This window comes from Monodelphis domestica, chromosome 5, assembly GCF_027887165.1.
Source record: "Monodelphis domestica isolate mMonDom1 chromosome 5, mMonDom1.pri, whole genome shotgun sequence".
Taxonomy (NCBI): Eukaryota; Metazoa; Chordata; class Mammalia; order Didelphimorphia; family Didelphidae; genus Monodelphis; species Monodelphis domestica.
Genome location: NC_077231.1, coordinates 84,721,754 through 84,741,248, shown reverse-complemented (window position 1 = coordinate 84,741,248; position 19,495 = coordinate 84,721,754). Strand labels below are relative to the sequence as shown.

At 37.1% G+C, this 19,495-nt stretch overlaps 1 protein-coding gene across 2 annotated transcripts in view; it reads left to right on the top strand.

The window, feature by feature from the left end:
• The window catches only part of BLTP3B (bridge-like lipid transfer protein family member 3B), a 100,360-nt gene that overhangs the window by 26,500 nt on the left and 54,365 nt on the right, over positions 1-19,495 (top strand). The window contains exon 1 of one of the 2 annotated variants that reach the window (XM_056798692.1): positions 5,929-6,049. The exons of the other annotated variant lie outside the window; for it this stretch is intronic. The gene's annotated coding sequence lies outside the window, so the exon portion shown is untranslated. Of the gene's footprint in view, positions 1-5,928; positions 6,050-19,495 lie in introns of those variants that run through there. 2 annotated transcript variants of the gene reach the window in all.

Genomic DNA, 19,495 nt, shown 5'->3' with positions numbered 1-19,495 from the left:
TTTGCTCGTGTTTCTGTGTTGTTGCTTGGTGTTTCTCTGTTTCATTTGCTCTTTGTTCATTACCTGGATGGAAGCTGTAGATTGTAATTTCTTTTTTCTTTTTCTGTTGTTTACTTATTTTTTCCTTCTTTCCCCTCTGTCATTGGCTGTAATCTTGCTCCTCTGATTATTTGCTGGATCTGTGGGTTTGGGCTGTTCTGTCCTGAAGGGGCTTCTTTCTCTGCTCTGCCTATTAAGTAGTTTAGGCTGTTTGTATTCCTAAATTGGCAGCAGAAGCTAAAGATGTATGTGAAGGTATGGAGGCTAAAGGGTGCTGGGCTTCCCATCCTGTTATCAGGGTATTCTCTATTGGTTGCAGCCTTCACTCTCAGAGCTTAATCAGCAAGGCTCTCAGTGCAGTCTGTGGGGGAGGGATGGAACTCCTCCACCTAATTTTAACTAGTCTTCTTCTCAGTCTCATCCTGTGTTCTTTTACACTTACCCATTTACACAATCTTTCTCCAAATCTGGAGCAGAGTTCTTCTTAAATTCTTGTTGACATCTTGTGGTTTCTTCAAGGTCCATCTCAGTTCTTACCTCTTTCTTGAGACTTTCTCTAATATAGTTTACTTTACCTCTACTTAGAAGTGATTTCTCCCTCCACTGGTCTTTTTTTTGACTTCTTCTATGTGTATTTCTCATTCTAATTTTTGTTGGGGGGGGTGTGGTACTAGATCTGTACATTCATAGGTGTAAATATCTCCTAGTAAGATAATTACCTCTCTCAATGTAAACTGGATCCTGGTAATTTAGAATCTTAGAATGTGTTAGGTATTGAGAGGTTGAATGACCTATATGGAGACTCTCAGTACCCTGAGGCAGGGATCAAATCCAGTCCTCTTATTTCCAACCTAGTTCTCTATCCATAGACTTCATTGCTTCTGTTGTTCTAACTTACCTTATATTCAAATTATTTGCATGTTTCTCATCTTTCTACTAGATTATATGTCTTTGAGGATTGGGTTCTGCTGTTTTTCTTTTTTTTTTCATCCCTAGTATGTAGCACATAGTAGGTGTAGTATATTGCTACCAAAGTAATTTTTGCCACCCTTGCACATGGTAAGTACATAGAAAGTATTTTTTGAATCGCATCTTTCTCTCCTCTATACTCATGTTTAAACAGTCAGTCTACAAGTATATATTAAGTGCTAACTCTGTGGAGGCACTGCACTAAGCTCTGGAGATATAAAACAGTCCCTGTCCTTAAGAAAATACAGTACTCAATAAATCAAACTCAGTCTGATGGCATTATATGTGCATATGTCTTATCTGGTATCAAGGAGGTGAGGTGATAGGAAAGCAAGAAATGTAATATCAGGTTAGGGCCAGGAATTGGTGCTAGGACTAATGGCATCTACACTCATCTCTAAAGTACTCAGGAGTTCTTTGAACATTCATGTCCTCTACCTCTCTGAGACCCTGCCTGAGTCATCTGGGGCCCCAGCAGTTCTGACACTCACTTGTCAGAGAGAAGTGTGTCCAATCTAGTGTGTACCCACCGTTTTGTGTGTGTGTGTATGTGTGTGTGTGTGTGTGTGTGTGTGTGTGTGTGTGTTTACATTCCAGATTATGGCTAACATAGTTCACACTTAGCTGGGATAGACTATCACACTTTTAAGTGAAACATTTAAAAAATGAGTTTAGTTTGCATGAATAATAGTTTAGCTATATATTTGCACATGGCCATCTAAGACTAGGTTGGCAAACCTATGTCACACATATCAGAGGGGGCTGCTCCCCTCCCCCTTTCCACCATGCCTGAGGACATTTCTCCCATCACCCACCCCTCTGTCTGGCAGCCCAATGGGAGTGCTTCCTCCCCTGTCTGGCGCAAGGCATGGGGCTCACATTCTGTGTGAAGGTTGCAGTTTGAGTACTCAGTCTTTAAAATGCTTGCCATCACTGATTTAAGGTGTATTATATAACATGTAGCACTTTAAAATTTGCTTGTGTGTGTACATATATTTCCCACAAAAGCCTTAAAGCAAATAAATGAAGCCTTGGCAGGGTACACACACCTTCTTAATGTAAGGTATTTATAGCTTCAGATGTAAAGCGTATGTTCTTGGTTACACATAAATCTCATAATGTCAGGAGCTGTATTCTATATAGAATTTGTATAGAATCATATTAAAAATCATCAGAATAAGTGGTTTGGTGAAAGGAGTAGGTATTTTTCAATAATATGTTACTTTCTCGTACTTTATGTGGTAATTAACATGAAATATTGAAATTTTTTGTTTGTGAGCATTGTCATTATGACTTTGCATGTGTATCACATACTACATTAAAAGCAATTTTTATAATTAATTTTGAAAATACTAAATGGTATAATCAGAACTTATATCCCTAATACTTTTGCTATGGTTTTTGAGGACATTTAAAAAATGGAACTGTGGCTTATTGAGAATATTTCTTTTTAATGAAAAATTATTAATAGATACTAATTTCCTTTTTATAATGTCAGAAGATCACTAAAGAATTCATGATATTCTTTTCAAAATACCAAGTCCAGGTGTGACTCACTTAATCCTGTTGTCAATATGTCTCTTGAAAGGCTGTGTAAATCCAGTCATATTTTAAATGTGCTTATCCTTTTAAAATCACATTTATATTTATATTTATCTATCTGTCTGCCTTTTGCATATATGTAATGGTTATTCTATTTCTTGCTTTCTCAATGGGTGGGGAACTGGCTAGAGAGAGGGAGAGAATTTGGAATTAAAACTAGACAGACAGGATGAGCATATTTAAAACATAACTGCATTTCTACAGCCTTTCATTGTAAGCACTTGATACATACTTCTTTTGTCTCTCTACCAAGAATATAAGCATTTAGGTTAAATCCAGACTTTAAACTTTTTAAAAGTAAACTTTTTAGCCCTAGAATTTCACAGGAATGTGCATCATCTGATATGGAAATTTCTGTTGATAGGCATTTTCTCTGTAAATTTTAGTCCTGGGGCATTGAGCTTCAGTGACATACCCATGGCCACACAGCTAATGCATGTCAGAGACAGGACTGTAACCGAGGTCTTCCTCACTCCAAGGTTGCCTTCTGTTGACACCATACTGCCTCAGAATTAGCAAAAAGTATATCTCAATCTCATTCCCACATAATTTTGATGGAATGATTGTTTGCAACTAACATTTTTTGTTAAAGCTAATGAAGGATTTAACAAAAATTGCTTATTTTCTATCCTAATAACAACTCTAAGACAGAAGGGAAAGGGCTTGGGAAACAGGGTTAAGTGACTTGCCCAGTGTCACGCAATCAAGAAGTGTCTGAGGTAAGATTTGAAACTAGGTCCTCCCAACTCCACACCTGGTATTCTCTTCACTGTGCCACAGCTGCCCCTGCCAATGAAGGATTTTGAAATCTGTACAATACTGGATTTTGAATTAGGGAACTTAGGTTTGAATTCTAGGCAAGTCACTTATCCTCTGTGTGACTGAGTTTCCTCTTTTCTAAAATGAGGGATTTGGATTAAATGAAATCTAGATATGTTGTCTTTATCTCTGATCTAGAATATTGGGACTCAATTTTGCTACTAGTCATCTAATTCAGCTGTTTGGTCATCTAACAAAAGGTTACATCTCACCTGCCTTACCTATTTAGGGTCTTTTGTGCCTGGAATGGTTTCTTTTCTGGCTCACACTGGTTGAAATTCTTCCTTTCCCCCCTCAAGGCTCAGCTCAGGTCACTTTTGACTTTCTCTCTGACCTGCTCAGTAAAGAGAAGTGATTCTTTGACCTTGATTCTCTTACCTCTCCCAGGACCTCTGACTTCATCTCACACTTGTCATCCCTGCTAGACAGAGGGCAAGGACTATTTCTTTTCCCCACTCGGCATCTTTGTTATCTGACTTACAGGTATTAAATACTTAAATGTTTGTTGAATTTGTTAAATAAGTAACTAGGAATTAAGCAGTATCATAATACTAGGCTTGGAGTCTAAATGTTTAGTATTAGTAGTCATTTTTGATTCTTAGCTTTGTGACACTGGTCAAGGTACTTATCCTCAGTTTCATAATCTTTAAAATGGGAATAATATAATAACCACAATAATATTAATACTATGAGGAAATAGCTTTGCAAATCTGAATACACTTTATAATTGTATTATCACATTCAGGCTTTCTCTGGTACTGTGGATATGTACCTTTAGTTTAGGTTAGACTAGGTGGAGAAAGAAGAACATATCTGTTGCTCTGCAGATTATAGTTATATCATATTGGCTCCTGTACTTTTGTGCTTTTAATTTTTTAAGTTCCTTTTGATAAAATGACAGATGCTTAAAAAAAAGGTGGTTATTGTAGGAGCTGCCTGCAGTTCCTATTTAATTTCCTCGTGGGTGGTGACCTGAGAAGGAGAATGGAGAGTGAAGGAAAATGGATGAAGAGGTAATAGAGATAGAGAGAGAAACAAAGGAATAAAGCCTCAGAGACAAGTTAAACAAGTTAAAACACGAGGGGTGTAGCAAGCTCCGGTGATGCTTCTCAATAGAAAAGAGAGCAAAGAGAGGGAGAGCTCGCACGTGTCCCTGAACTTTTATTGGAGAGTTTAGGAATGTGGAGTGGGAAGTAACTAATGAATATATTTTATATGACATGGAATATATTTTAACATTGGTTGAATTGATGATCACCTAATCAAATAGGAGGAGACTAGTCCAACATGCGACTTGGAAAGGAATGTGGTCTAACAAGGTGTGAGTTAGGACCCTGTGGCAAATAATGTCCTGCTCAGGAATACTTTTGTCCTTTGGACTGAAGATTCGTCAATACAATAATCAATAAGTAACATAGCCATGAGTCTGACATATGAACACATAAGATATAATATCAATACATCAATAATACTTCCAAGATGCTAATATGCCTGGTATGCTACACTTATATTTTTAGCACCAGTTATTTATTAGGGTTAGAGTTTATATGTACTTTGATTATTTTCAATTATTTTTCTTTTGTGAAAATAGTTAACTTCTATTTAGCACTAGGTATTAATAGTAAGAGTTTCCTTATATTGACATTCTTTAATTATGAAGTACATTCATTTCATCAAAGTGGCCAGTGTGTTTTTTTAAATGACTACTTCTCTTTTGCTGTATGAAATAACAGTTTAATTTTTTTTTTAAAGATTGGACCTTCCTTTGATTTTTTCCATTTGGATAGGTTTTGTTCCTCCTGAGGCAATGAGCTGTTGTTCCCCTGTTCCCAGGTGCTTAGAGTAGGAAACATTTCTCTAACAGTTAACCTGTCCACCAGGAGAATGAGCTGCTTTGGGAGAATTAGAATCTCTGCTAGTAGGTTGGTTGGAGAGGGGATTTTGCTTCAGATTCTGAGCTCCTGGATTTGACTGTGAAGCAAGCTTTTTGCTGATTCTGACCTTCTCTGTGTATTGGCTTTTTAATTGTGTTTCAAAAATCTCTTTCTCTTTCCCTTTCATCTTTTCAGTAAAATAGGACTTTTGGTAAATTAGCTTTGGAATATGCTGTATGATTGAAGTTTGAAAGACTTGTTTGTTCTCTAGTGTAATATCACATTTCCCCCATTTTGCCTGAACCTTTTGCAATACTCTTTCCCATCACTATGAGGCATAGACATTTTTGGCATCCCTGCTTTCATTTTTGCTGATGGAATTCCCATGATAAAAGGTACAGCATTAGGGCAAACACTCCAAGTCCGCACAGAAGTTTATTCATCTTGAATTTTCAGCAGATTTTTATTCTATGAAAAGCAATTTATGTGACTGTAACTGTTTTTAGTACACACAGCTAAAATTTTTTTCATCCTTGTATCATTCCTCTTCTCCCTTCCCCTTAAACTTGCTCCTTTGTGTGTCCCCCGTGTCCCATTCCCTGCAGCGACCCTTGCTGGCTGTTGTGGAGATCTGTTTGCTGTGCATTTCCCAATCATGAGAACCAGAGGAATCTAAGAAACCCTGGCAACTGAACATTTGCTTTCATCAGGAATAGGGGCATTTTGTCTGAATTCTCTGCCCTCAGGTAATATTCCCCTTTCCAATTAATTTTTTTTTAATTTAAAGAATAGAAATGCTGATGATCATTATTCTCAATGTAGATACTTTTTAGGGGCAACTCCTGTCTTTGAGGAAGTATTTGTTAGGAAGCTTAGATTTATATGATCCATTTTCCTTAGCATGTCGATTCAGGCTTTCTGTGTTTGTGGATAGAATGCTTTTGGGATTTGTCTTATGCATCAAAACCTTTTGCTAACCTCTTAAAGGTTTTGACTAGCTTTTCTTGGCTTTCTAAATCACAAAATGACACCCTTGCCAGCTGTTTTGTAGTAGGGATTAGCATTACATAAAGGGAACTTTCAAGTCTTTGAAGGCTTAATCACCATGGGCTGCTAGAGTGGGTAAGTGAAGATTTCGTAGACTACCTTCATTTGTAAAGTGTAAAAGCTCCCTTGATATCTAGTTTTTTCATTCATCACCAAAGACTTCGGACTTTAATACTCGAGTAAGTTTTCAGTGCAAACTACAGCTGCATAAAAGTGGTTGAAATGACTCTCATGGTAAAAAGCAACTCTGTACTATTCCAGGATACACAGGAAAAAAACAAGACTGGTTGTTAAGAAGACTGTTAAAGAAAATCTGAAACTTATGCCAGTTGGTTCAGAGATGATGCTAATGTTGTTCTCTCACATGGTGCTGTATCTATTAATAACATCTTTTTCTCTAGGAGAAGCTAGATATGAGTAACCGGATGATTTGGGGCTCAATCTGAAATGATCATCACTGAGCTTGGGGGTGTTTAGATAGTTAAGTGATCGAGATGTGCAGCCCCCTTTTGTAGACTGGAATCTGTATTGATTTTCTTGTAGCCTTGGATATGTGGGCTTCAGTGACCTAAGTGTCTCAGGACATTCTGACTCTAGCCTCGTGTTTCATACTTAATAGGGGTTTGGCAAAGATTTGTGGAATTGGACAGAGGTGAGGGCTCTAATTCAGTCTTTTTTTTTTAACCTTTACTTTCTGTCTTGGAATTGAAATTAAGTATTGGTTCCAAGGCAGTAAAGCAGCAACAGTTAGTGGGGGTTAAGTGACTTGCCCAGGGCCACATAGCTAGGAGGTGTCTTGAGTTCAGTTTAACCCAGGTCCTCCAAACTTCAGGCCTGCTGCTCTTTCCACTGAGCCACCTACCTGCCTCTGTGCCATGACTCCAGAAGAGGCCAGATGCATTTCCAGATAGGAATGTGATTAATCTGCTGGTCTCAGGCAGTCAGAAAGCATTGATTACATAATTACTATGTGCCTGTCATTGGGAGATCCATATATACAAATAAGACAGTCCTTGGAGATTAGATTTATCTAGGTCTAAGCCAGTGATGACAAACCTTTTAGAGACCGAGTGCCCAAACTGCAACCCTCAAACCGCATATGAGCCTTCCACCTTATCCCAGACAGGGGATGAGAAAGCACTCCCATTGGGCTGCTGGGCAGAGGGGTGGGTGATGGGAGAAATGTCTTTAGGTGCCCATGGAGATAGGGAGGGAAGCAGCCCCCTCTAGCACACTTGCCACAGGTTTGCCAACACAGGTCTAAGCTCTTAGGATAGGCAATATGGTTTGACCCAGGACTACTTGTGCATACCTGGTACTGACCTCTGGGCCCTTAGATCTCAGAGATATTCTTACTTTTACTGGTCACTGCAAGATAATTCTCACTTAGCTTTTTTTTAGTTATAAAAGATATTAACTCTAGAGCTTATTCTATAATCACATATTGGGTTCTCTTGCTCATTACTCCATCCTGCTCACCTTTGTGATATTGTTACCTATGAAATAGAGATAAAATTTGAAACTGAGGACAGAATTATTTTTATAAATAAGGAGAATCCAGTCTGTGAAGGATATGTTACTTCCCCAAGGTTATTCAGATAATTAGTATTAGGGCTGGGACTGAAACTGAGGTCTCCTGACTCCCAGCCCAGATCTTTCTACTATAACACACACAGAAACAAAGCAGCAACAGACGATGGCTTACCTCATTAAGCATACGTGTGTGTGTGTGTGTGCATGTATATGTGTGCACACCTGCATGCTTGCATGTACATGAGCATGCATATGGTTATTCTCAATGAGAATGCGTGGTGGTTTGGAAAAAGTATAGGATTTGGAGTCAGGGGACCTGGGTTTATAATATCCCACAGAGTTGGAAGGGTCCTTAGTAGCCCCTTAAATAACTGATATCTGCAGAGAATTCTCACTTTGGCATGTGTGGTATAAATAGTTCTGCTTGGAGACTTCCAAAAAAGATCTACCTCTCAATGCAGCCCATATTTTGGGGCAGCTCTAATTGTTAAGAAGTTTTTTCTAACATCAGACCTTAGTTGTTCTATTTGCACCTTTTCTCCTGGTGCTTCTAATGCTGCCCTCTGGAGATAAATACAAGTCTAATCCCTCTTCCATATGACAATTCTTCACATCCTGGAAAGTTCTTGAACTGATTGGAATTTTGACCCAGTTTCATTCTTTCTTTTTGACCTTGTGCAAGTCACCTCCTCTTTCTGGGCTTGAATTTCCTTATCTCCAAATGAGGGGATGGTTAGTGAGACCCTCTCTAGTTCTAAATCATAAGAGCTAATATGATCAATATTATTTACTAACACTAGCTACAAAAGTAGAACATCCAAACATCTTTTTTTTACCAATAAATATTCCTCTCACACTATTGCTAATCAGTGTTGGCCAAGATAGCACCATTAATAGATTTTAAACAATATCAACCCTAATAAGAGTTGTTCAGTCTGGTCTCTGAAGCTAGAACATCCATTTTTCTTCTATGTTCAATGCCAGTGGTACAGTGAATAGAGTGCTGGACTTGGCGTCTGGAAGACTCATCTTCTTGAGTTGAAATCTGGCCACAGTCACTTTGTTTCTGTGTGATCCTGTGGAAGTTGCTTAATCCTGTTTGCCTCTATTTCCTCATCTGTTAAATTAGCTGGAGAAGAAAATGGCTAGCCACTCTTTGCCAACAAGTTCCAAATGGGGTCACAAAATCAGACATGACAAATGATTGAACAGCAACAAAAAATGCCAATTGTGATTCATTCATTCCCTCAGCGCTTGATAAACTGAAAGTTGAAAGTTATCTCTTTGGTTTCTGTGGTCTTCCATTCCTAAAAGTGGGATGGCTAGTATTTTACTGCTCATGCCAAGGCTCCAGCTCCAAACAATTAAACTTTTTTTTTTTAAGCCCTTACCTTCTGTCCTAGAATCTATATTGTGTATTGGTTGTAAGGCAGAAGAGCAGAAATGTCTGTGCAGTGGGGGGTCAAGTATTTTACCCAGTCACCCAACCTAGAAAGTATCTGAGGCTAGGTTTGAACCCATATCTTCCTGGCTCTAGGCCTTCTGCTCTATCCATTGAGTCATCTAGCTGCCCCCTCACAATTAACCTTTTACATGGTGCCCTTGGCTTCATCCCTTCCTCAAGGTCACACAGGCATTTGCTGTTTACAAATAACAAAGTTAGGATTTCACTCCATTTCTTCTGGCTACAAATCTAATGTTCTTTTTCTTACAGGATTTTCCATCTAAGTAAAATTGAAGGGATTTTTGAAGAAAGTTATCTCTTTCTCTCTCTTCCTCCTCCCTTCCTCCCTGCCCAGCCCAGCTCTCCTCTCCCCCTACCCTACAGGACTTCAAGGTGACATTATTCTCCATGATCCTTGGTCCTTGATTTTGTGTTGTACTTCTCAACTATTTCACAAATATGTACTTTAGCTACATTTATACTTGGATGAGCGTATGATCTCACTGTTATGGGTTCTTATTCCAAAAAGTACAATCTCTACCTATCTACACCTCTTCAACCTATGTGATTTTTACCTATGTCCTGTAAATACTCTGTCATAAGAGAAATGTCCTTCTTCATTTGCTCTGGATCTTCATGTACATTTGTGTAAATACCATTGGAGCATTTGGCCTGTGTCTGTCCATCAGTTATCCTTTGATCCAATATATGACTGATCTTCCTATTTGATGCATGCAACTTTTTGGTGATATTTTTCACGTTACTTTTTCTCTGTTGACATTTTGATCTTTTCATGCCTGCTTTCTACTTCTCCATAGTCTTTTTATTTTATTTTATTTTATTTTATTAGCCAATTTAGAATATTTTCCCTTGGTTACAAGAGTCATTTTCTTTCCCTTTCTCCTCCCACCCTCCCACTCCTGTAAACTGTAATAGTTAAAATTTGGTTTAAAATTAAAATAGTTTTCTCTGCTAAAAGTATTATATTTTAGAGGTTTATAAAAGATTAAGAAATAAAGAAAATACAAAATAAAGGCACATGCCTAGGCCCAGAGCCCATTCACAATCACTTACTCTACATCTTGCCTGCTAGGTAGAGAACCGCACATGCTTAGAAGTGGAAGTAGGGAGAGAGGCCAAGTAGGCGGAGAGTCAGTTTAAATACAAATTATGTTCTTGCACTCAGGTGAGGACTCAGGGTGATATTATGGGGAATTCTGGGAACTACCAAGGACTTCTGGGAATTGAAGTCTGGGGTTCAATCTCCATTTTATAAACCGACGCGCAATTCCACTGGGTTTTACATGTGTCTGATCAAAACTTTTTTCCATGTTGTTGATGTTTGCACTAGGATGATCAGTTAGAGTCTATATCCCCAATCATATCCTCATCAACCCGTGTGATCAAGCAGTTATTTTTCTTCTGTGTTTTTGCTCCCACAGTTCTTCCTTTGGATGTAGATAGTATTCTTTCTAAATCCCTCCAAATTGTTCTGGATCATTGCTACTACTAAAGAAGTCCATTACATTTGCTTGTACCACAGTGTATCAGTCTCTGTGTACAGTTTTCTCCTGGTTCTGCTCCTTTCACTCTGCATTAATTCCTGGAGGTCATTCCAGTTCCCATGGAATTCCTCCAGTTCATTATTCCTTTGAGAACAATAGTATTCCATCACCAACAGATACCAAAATTTGTTCAGCCATTTCCTAATCAGAGAGCATCCCCTCATTTTCCAATTTTTTCCACCACAAAGAGTGCAGCTATGAATATATTCTTGTACAAGTCTTTTTCCTTATTATCTCTTTGGAGTATAAACCCAGCAGTGCTATGGTTGGAACAAAGGACAGACAGACTTTTAGCACCCTTTGGGCATAGTTCCAAATTGCCCTCCAGAATAGCTGGATCAATTTACAATTCCACCAGCAATGCATTAATGTCCCAATTTTGCCACATCCCCTCCAGCATTCATTACTTTCCTTTTTTGTCATGTTAGCCAATCTGCTAGGTATGACGTGGTACCTGAGAAGTTGTTTTGATTTGCATTTCTCTGAATATAAGAGATTTAGAACACTTACTAATAGTTTTGATTTCTTTACTGAAAATTCCCAATTCATGTCCTTTGCCAATTTATCAGTTGGGGAATGGGCTTGATTTTTTGCACAATTGATTTAGCTCTTTATAAATTTGCGTAATTAGACCTTTGTCAGAGGTTTTTGTTATGAAGATATTTCCCCAATTTGTTGCTTCCCTTCTTATTTTGGTTGCATTGGTTTTGTTTGTACAAAACCTTTTTAATTAATTAATTACTTTTTTTAAGGCCCTTATCTTCCATCTTCGAATCAATGCTGGGTATTGGTTCCAAGACAGAAGAGCGGTACGGGCTAGGCAATGGGGGTCAAGTGACTTGCCCAAGGTCACACAGCTAGTGTCTGAGGCCAGATTTGAAGCTAGGACCTCCTGTCTCTAGTTCTGGCTCTCAATCCACTGAGCTTCCCAGCTGCCCCCAAAACTTTTTTAATTTAATGTAATCAAAATTATTTATTTTACATTTTGTAATTTTTTTCTAGCTCTTGTTTGGTCTTAAAATCTTTCCTTTCCCAAAGATCTGACAATTATATTATTCTGTGTTTAGCTAATTAGCTTCTTTATATTCAAGTCATTGACCCATTCTGAATTTATCTTGTTGTAGGGTGTGAGATGTTGATCTGAACACAATCTCTCCCATACTGTCTTCTAATTTTCACAGTAGTTTTTGTCAAATAGTGAATTTTTGTCCCAAAAGCTGGAATCTTTGGGTTTATCATAGACTGTCTTGCTGAGGTCACTTACCTCAAGTATATTCCACTGATCCTCCCTTCTGTCTTTTAGCCAGTACCATATTGTTTTGATGACCACTGCTTTAGAGTATAGTTTGAGATCTGGTACAACAAGTCCACCTTCCTTTGTATTTTTCATTATTTCTGAGGATATCCTTGATCTTTTGTTCTTCCAAATGAACTTTGTTATGTTTTTTTTCTAATTCAGTAAAAAAAGTTTCTTGGCAGTTCGATGGGTATGGCACTAAATAAGTAAATAAGTTTGGGTATGAATGTCATTTTTTATATTAGCTCATCCTACTCATGAGCAAATAATGTTTTTCCAATTATTTAGCTCTAGTTTTAATTGTGTGGAAATTGTTTTGTAGTTATGTTTTTTATAGTTCCTGTGTTTGTCTCAGCAGATATATTCCTAAGTATTTTATGTTGTCTAGGGTGATTTTAAGTGTAATTTCTCTTTCTAATTCTTGCTGCCTGGAAGTGTTGGAAATATATAGAAATGCTGATGACTTATGTGGATTCATTTTGTATCCTACAACTTTGCTAAAGTTGTTGATTATTTCCACTAGCTTTTTGGTTGATTCTCTAGGATTCTTTAAGTAGATCATCATATCATCTGCAAAGAGTGATAGCTTGGCCTCCTCATTGTCCATTTAAATACCTTCAATTTCTTTTTCTTCTCTAATTGCTACTGCTAGTGTTTCTAATATTATTAAATAATAGAGGTGATAATGGGCATCCTTGTTTCGCTCTTGATCTTACTGGAAATGCATCTAATTTGTCCCCATTACAGATGATGTTTGCTTTTGGTTTTAGATATATACTCTTTGTTATTTTTAGGAAAGGCCCTTCTATTCCTATACTTTCTAGTGTTTTCAATAGGAATGAGTGTTGTATTTTGTTAAAGGATTTATGGTCAATTATGTGGATGGCTTTCCTAATATTGAACCATCCTTGCATTCCTGGTATAAACCCCACCTGATCATAATGAATGACCTTTGTGATAACTTACTGGAGTCTTTTTGCTAATAGTCTGTTTAAGATTTTTGCATCTATGCTCATTAAGGTATTTATTCTATAGTTTTCTTTCTCTGTTTTTGACCTGCCTACTTTGGAATCAGTACTATATTTGTGTCATAAAAGGAATTTGGTAGAACACCTTCTTTGCTTATTATGTCAAATAGTTTGTACAATATTGGGATTAATTGTTCTTTGAATGTTTGATAGAATTCACTTGTGAATCCCTCAGGCTCTGGGGAATTTTTTTTAGGGAGTTCTTTGATGGCTTGTTCAATTTCTTTTTCTGATATGGGGTTATTTAGGTATTCTATTTCTTCTGTTAATCTAGGCAATTTATATTTTTGTAAATATTCATCCATATAACATAGATTGCTATATTTGTTGCAATATAATTGGGCAAAATAGTTTTTAATGATTGCCTTAATTTCCTCTTCATTAGAGGTGAGGCCATCTTTGCTACTGTTAATTTGGTTTTCTTCTTTCCTTTATTTTATTAAATAGATTAACCAGATTATTAAATAGATTGACCAGTACTTTGTCTATTTTATTTGTTTTTTTTTTCAAAATACTAGCTTCTAGTCTTATTCATTAATTCAATGGTTCTTTCCCTTTTAATTATATTAATTTCTCCTTTAATTTTTAGGATCTCTAATTTAGTTTTCATCTGGGGTTAATGTCACTTTCAAGTTTTTTTTATTTGCATGTCCAATTCATTGACCTCTTCCCTCCCTAATTTGTTAACTTCTTCACTATAAGGTGAGAACTAAGTACCTTCATTGTTTAATCAGGAGATTATAACTTCATCTAAGTAGGGTGTAGTAATTTTAAAGGTCACAATATGAACTCAAGGATTTAAATTTCCTCCTGAGTATTGCTTTGGCTGCATCTTATAGATTTTGAAAGGATGTCTCATTGTCATTTTCTTCAATGAAATTATTAATTATTTCTATGATTTGTTCTTTAACTTATTTTGGAGAATCGTATTATTTAATTTCTTATTAATTTTTGATTTGGCTCTCCATGTACCATTGCTAATTATTTTTTTTATTGCACTATCATATGAAAAGATTGCATTCATTATTTCTGCTTTTTTCCACTTGTTTGCCATGTTTTTATGCCCTAGTACATGGTCAGTCTTTGTGAATGTACCATGTGCTGCTGAAAAGGTGTATTCCTTTTTGTCCCTATTTACTTTTCTCCATATATATATTTCTTCCAATTTTTCTAAGATTTCATTCACATATCTTACGACTTTCTTATTTATTTTTTTGGTTTGATTTATCTATCTTTGATAGAAGAAGGTTCAGGTCTCCCATTAGTACAGTTTTACTATCTACCTATTTCCTTCTTCAACTCCACAAGTTTCTCCTTTAGAAATTTGGATGCCATACCATTTGGTGCATACATGCTGGGTACTGATATTTCCTCATTGTCTATCCTGCCTTTTATCAGGATGTAATTACCTTCCCAATCTCTTTTAATCAGATCAATTTTTACTTTGGCTTTTTAAGATATCATAACTGCAACTCCTATTAAAATAGGAAATAAGTCTTAGGACATGAATGATTGACAGGGCGTGGGATTAGAATTTTCCTCGGAGCTGGTGGAATAGAATTCCAGAGAAACAGTTAAGCAACTGACAATCTCTTTGGAACTGGATGAATGAGGAGGAGTATTTTCCTGGAGCAGCTTGAGAAACCATCATTCAAATTACAAGCCTGGGTATATCTTTGGTTGTGGAAAAGGAGGCAGTCTTCATTCTTCTGCTGGACAGATAGAACAGATCACCTTTGGATATTTCTTTTGGGATTTTTGGACTTTACCCACCAAAAGACTCTGTTGTAAGATTACTAATCCCGAAAAACTTTGCCTTTAATGTACTTAGAAATAAGATAGTTGTCATCAGCTAGATTATAATTTAGAGAGTAAAATAATTAAGATCTCTCCCTTCTCCTTCTTTCCCTTTTTACCTTCCCCTTCCTTGTTTAATAAAAATCAGAATATTTATATGTTCCTTCTATGTGTCTTTCCTAAAACCCCTTCAATCATCTTGTAATATTTCACTCCTGCCTTCTTTTTCTCAGTTGAGGCCCAACAGATTTTGCTCCAACTTTTAATTCTAACCCTGTGAGTGCCTACCTGCCTCATGTGTGTTTCTTGTAGACAATATATGGTAAGATTTTGGTTTCTAATCCGTTCTGCTATTTGCTTCTGTTTTATGGGTGAGTTCATCCCATTCACGTTCAAAGTTATGATTGCCACTTGTATATTCCCCAACATTTTGATGTCCTCTCCTAGTTCTGCCCTTTCTTCTTTTGCTATATCCTCTTAAACCAGTGGTTTGCTTTTAATCAGTACCTCTAATCCCCACTCTTATTATGCTTCCCATTCCACCCCCTCCCTTTTTGTTCCTTTCTTTTTTAGTCTATTAAGTTCCTTACCCCCTCTCTTTCCCTCCCTTTTTGTACTCCCTGCCCCACTCCCCCCCACCCCCTGATTTTTCCTTCTCACTTTCCCTGTAGGGCAAGATAGAATTTGATACCCCAGTGGATCTAGATGCTCTTCCCTCTCAGAATTGATTTACCTATTAGCACTCTTCCTCTCCTTCTTATAATAGTATTCTTCCCCTCCCCTTCCCATGTGCCTCTTTGTGTGATATAGATTATCCAATTTATCTTATTTTTTCAAACTTCTCTTGGTGCCAGCTTCTATCCCCTCCCCTTTTTCCTTTTTTTTTTTGGCATATCATCTTATACACTTATTACCCCAATCTCTACCTATGAATGATTCTTCTAATTACTATAATAGTGAATATAATTTTTGAGAGTTACAAATAACATTTTTCCATATATTAATATAAACAATTTGAACTTATTGAAGCCCTTAAAGAAGAAAATTTAAATAAAATTTTTTTTTCCCTTTCCTATTTACATTTTCATGTTTCTCTTGATTTTTGTGTTTGGATATTAAACTTTTCACTTAGTTCTGCTCTTTTCTTTACAAATACTTGGAAATCTATTTTGTTGAATGCCCATTCTTTCCTCTGGACGTATATAGTCGGTTTTTATAGTTAGGTGATCCTTGGTTGAAGACCCATTCCGCTTGCCTTTCTGAATATCATATTCCAAGCCTTGCAGTCCTTTAGGGTGGAAGCTGCCAGATCTTGTGTAATCCTGATTGGTGCTCCTTGATATTTGAATTGTCTCTTTTTGGCTTCTTGTAAAATTTTCTCCTTCGCTTGGAACCTCTTGAATTTGGCTATTACATTCCTGGGGGGTTGATTTAGTGTAGAGGGTGTTCTATGAACTCTTTCACTGTCTATTTTGTCCCCTTGTTCAAGAACATCAGGGCAGTTTTCTTGGATAATTTCTTGTAGCAGGATGTTAAGGTTTCTGTTTATTTCTTGGTTTTCAGGTATACCGGTTTTCCTGATCTATCATCTCGTCAGTGAGATAGTTTGTGTTTTCTTTTATTTTGCTTTATTAATTCTTGATGTTTTGTAAGATCATTGGCTTCCAATTGCCTAATTCTGGTCTTTAAGGACTGGGTTTCCACTATAATATTTTGATTTCCCTTTTCAGTTTAATCTATCCTTTTTTTCATGGCTTCCAGCTGTTTCTCTAATTGGGACTTCCTGTCCTTTAACCTATTATTTTCTATTTGAACTATTTCCCAGTTTTCTTGCCAAAATCCTTCCATCTTTTTGATAAGCTCTGATTTAAATTCTTCAGGAGCTTGTGGCCAATTTCCATTTTTTGGGAAGGTTTGGGTGCATTTATTTGTATGTCTTCTGCTATTTCCTTTATAGGAGGAAATATTTCTTCTATTTCTGATTTTTCCCTCATAAAAAGTATCCAGGGTCAATGCCTTCTTCTTGTTTTTCTTTGTTTTAGGAAAGTGTTTTTTCCTGGGCATAGTTTGCTATCACTATGGTGGTTTTTTCCTTCCATTTCCAGTCAAAAGTCAGAGTGAGGAGGGCAGGCTCTCTGTGTATGGAGCTAAGGAGCGTGGTTTTTGCCTGAGGCCACCTCTCAAGTCTTTGTAGCTTTTACTGTTTACTGCCCTTCTCTGTCCTATTTCTGTGTGGGTGCCCAAGGTCTGTGCTCTCCAGTCTGCTGGTGTCTCAGGTCTAGCGGCTCTTAGGAGTAGATCTTTGGTGGTCTTAGTCAGCTGCCAAGGACCTAGAGGTGCCCCTTCCTCACTCACTGCTTCTAACTCACTGGTTCTGACGCTGACTCTATAGGTTGGGTGGGGGATGGTGGATTAGCTCGTGTTTTGGTGGAAGCTATTTCACCCCCTTATAGTGTATAAATGCCCAAATCCCACATACTGTCAATGCTGCACCCTATTGTAGAGTCCCTTTGTTCATATGAATTTGGTTTTTTTGACCTTTTGAGGTATTCTATATCAGTAGGTGGTGAGGACAGGAAGAATCTTGGGTCTACACTGCCGCCATGTTTAGCCAGAAGTCTGTCCTCTATAGTCTTTTGAGTGACCAGCTTCTACAGTTCTTTGGAAACTTTGTTGTTCCATGACATATAGCCATTTGGTGTCATTGGAAAAATGTTAATAAAATAATAAATAGCCTTTGTTCCTGGGAGAAACTTGGGGTCATTAAAGGCATTTTCTAATATTCCTTAAGTCAGTCTAGTTCATTCTTCTCCTTTTGATTCAATGTCATTTTTAAGTCTATTGTGATATAAATATTTAAAGTTATCTTTGTTATGTCTTTTAAGTAGTCTTGCAGAGGAAGGTGATAAAAGATTATCAACAATATCACTTCTTTAAAACAGTAAAGAAGCAGCTGAGGAGAATAAACCAAATTCACAAAATTTAAAGTATGCATGGAAATAACTTCCTAGGAGAGGGGCTTTAGGACAATTTTTTTTTACTACCATTTCAAATGATTTTTATAATAATTTTTTTTAAAACATGAGATCATGTATTTTGTACATTTTTAAAGTGAATTCTATAACTATAAAGATAAGTTCTTTATAGAATAATATTTGCAAGTCTTTCCATTCCCTGATTCTTACTCTTTTTCTTTTTCTTTTTTTTTAAACCCTTACCTTCCATCTTGGAATCAATACTGTGTTTTGGTTCCAAGGCAGAAGAGTGGTAAGGGCTAGGCAATGGGGGTTAAGTGACTTACCACAGCTGGGAAGTGTCTGAGGTCAGACTTGAACCCAGGACCTCCCATCTCTAGGCCTGACTCTCAATCCACTGAGCTACCCAGCTGCCCCCTTCTTACTCTTTTTCAAGGATGCTCTCCATAGCTTATTCTAATTAAGATTATAGTTAGGAAAGTAGGCATATTGGTCAACTAGTTATTGATAGTCTCAGTTACTTTTTTCTTCCTGTAATAAGGAGATCCACAATGATTTTCAAACCATTAGTATCCTTTTCTCAGCCTTATATCTTGATAATTGATTTTTTTAATCTCCCTTGAAATTATGCCCACCCTCCCAACTCCTGTTTTCAGCATGGACTTCTCTCTCTCTCTCTCGCTTTCTCTCTTTCTCTCTCTCTGATTGGCCTAGTTCAGTTCTTTTCCTGTCCTTTTATTCCTTGGTGCTTTTCGTACTTTCTCATGTAGCACATTGGGGATTGTTGTTTCCTACATGTTAGCTCAGTTGTTATTACAGAAAAGCACTTGTTATAAAGATTTTCATAGTTATTTTCCATTTTTCCATTTATTATTTTTCCAGTTTTTGTCTTAAATGCTTTTGAGATGATATAATTTAGTTGGATTTCTTTTCCCTTCAGTGCTACTTAATGTTTTATAAGGTGGTAATTGTTTGTAATAATCTACCCTTTTGATCTGTGAGATTCTTCACAAGAGCAAAATCTTGCTTTTCTCTGTGAATCATATTCCACAAATGTTTTCCATCCTCAACTCCTCTTGGAAACATTAATGCCTATGTAAAGGGTGGAAATTATGGTTGAGACTGAAAAAAATCTAAATTTAAATGGTTGCATTTAATCCCAAATAATAAAATCCCAAATAATAAAATACCCAAGTCAGCTGACAAATTTTTATGGTGATTTAATTACAACAGGAGGAAGAAAATATTAGAGGGAGAGAAGGAAAGAGAGGGAGAAGGAAAGGAGTTTAACTCAGAACCACTCTGGCTCAGGCTGAGCCAAAGCAGGCATTAAGGCCTTGGAGAGCCAAGGCAGGGAAAGGGATCAATCCTTATCACTCATGTGACCAGTCTGAAGGAAAGCTGTCTATGGGGCACCTCCAACCTCAAGCTCCAGGATCGAACTGAATTCTACCCACTCCACAGAAAGTCCGGAGAACTCCAGAGGCTGTTCTCTACCTCACCTCC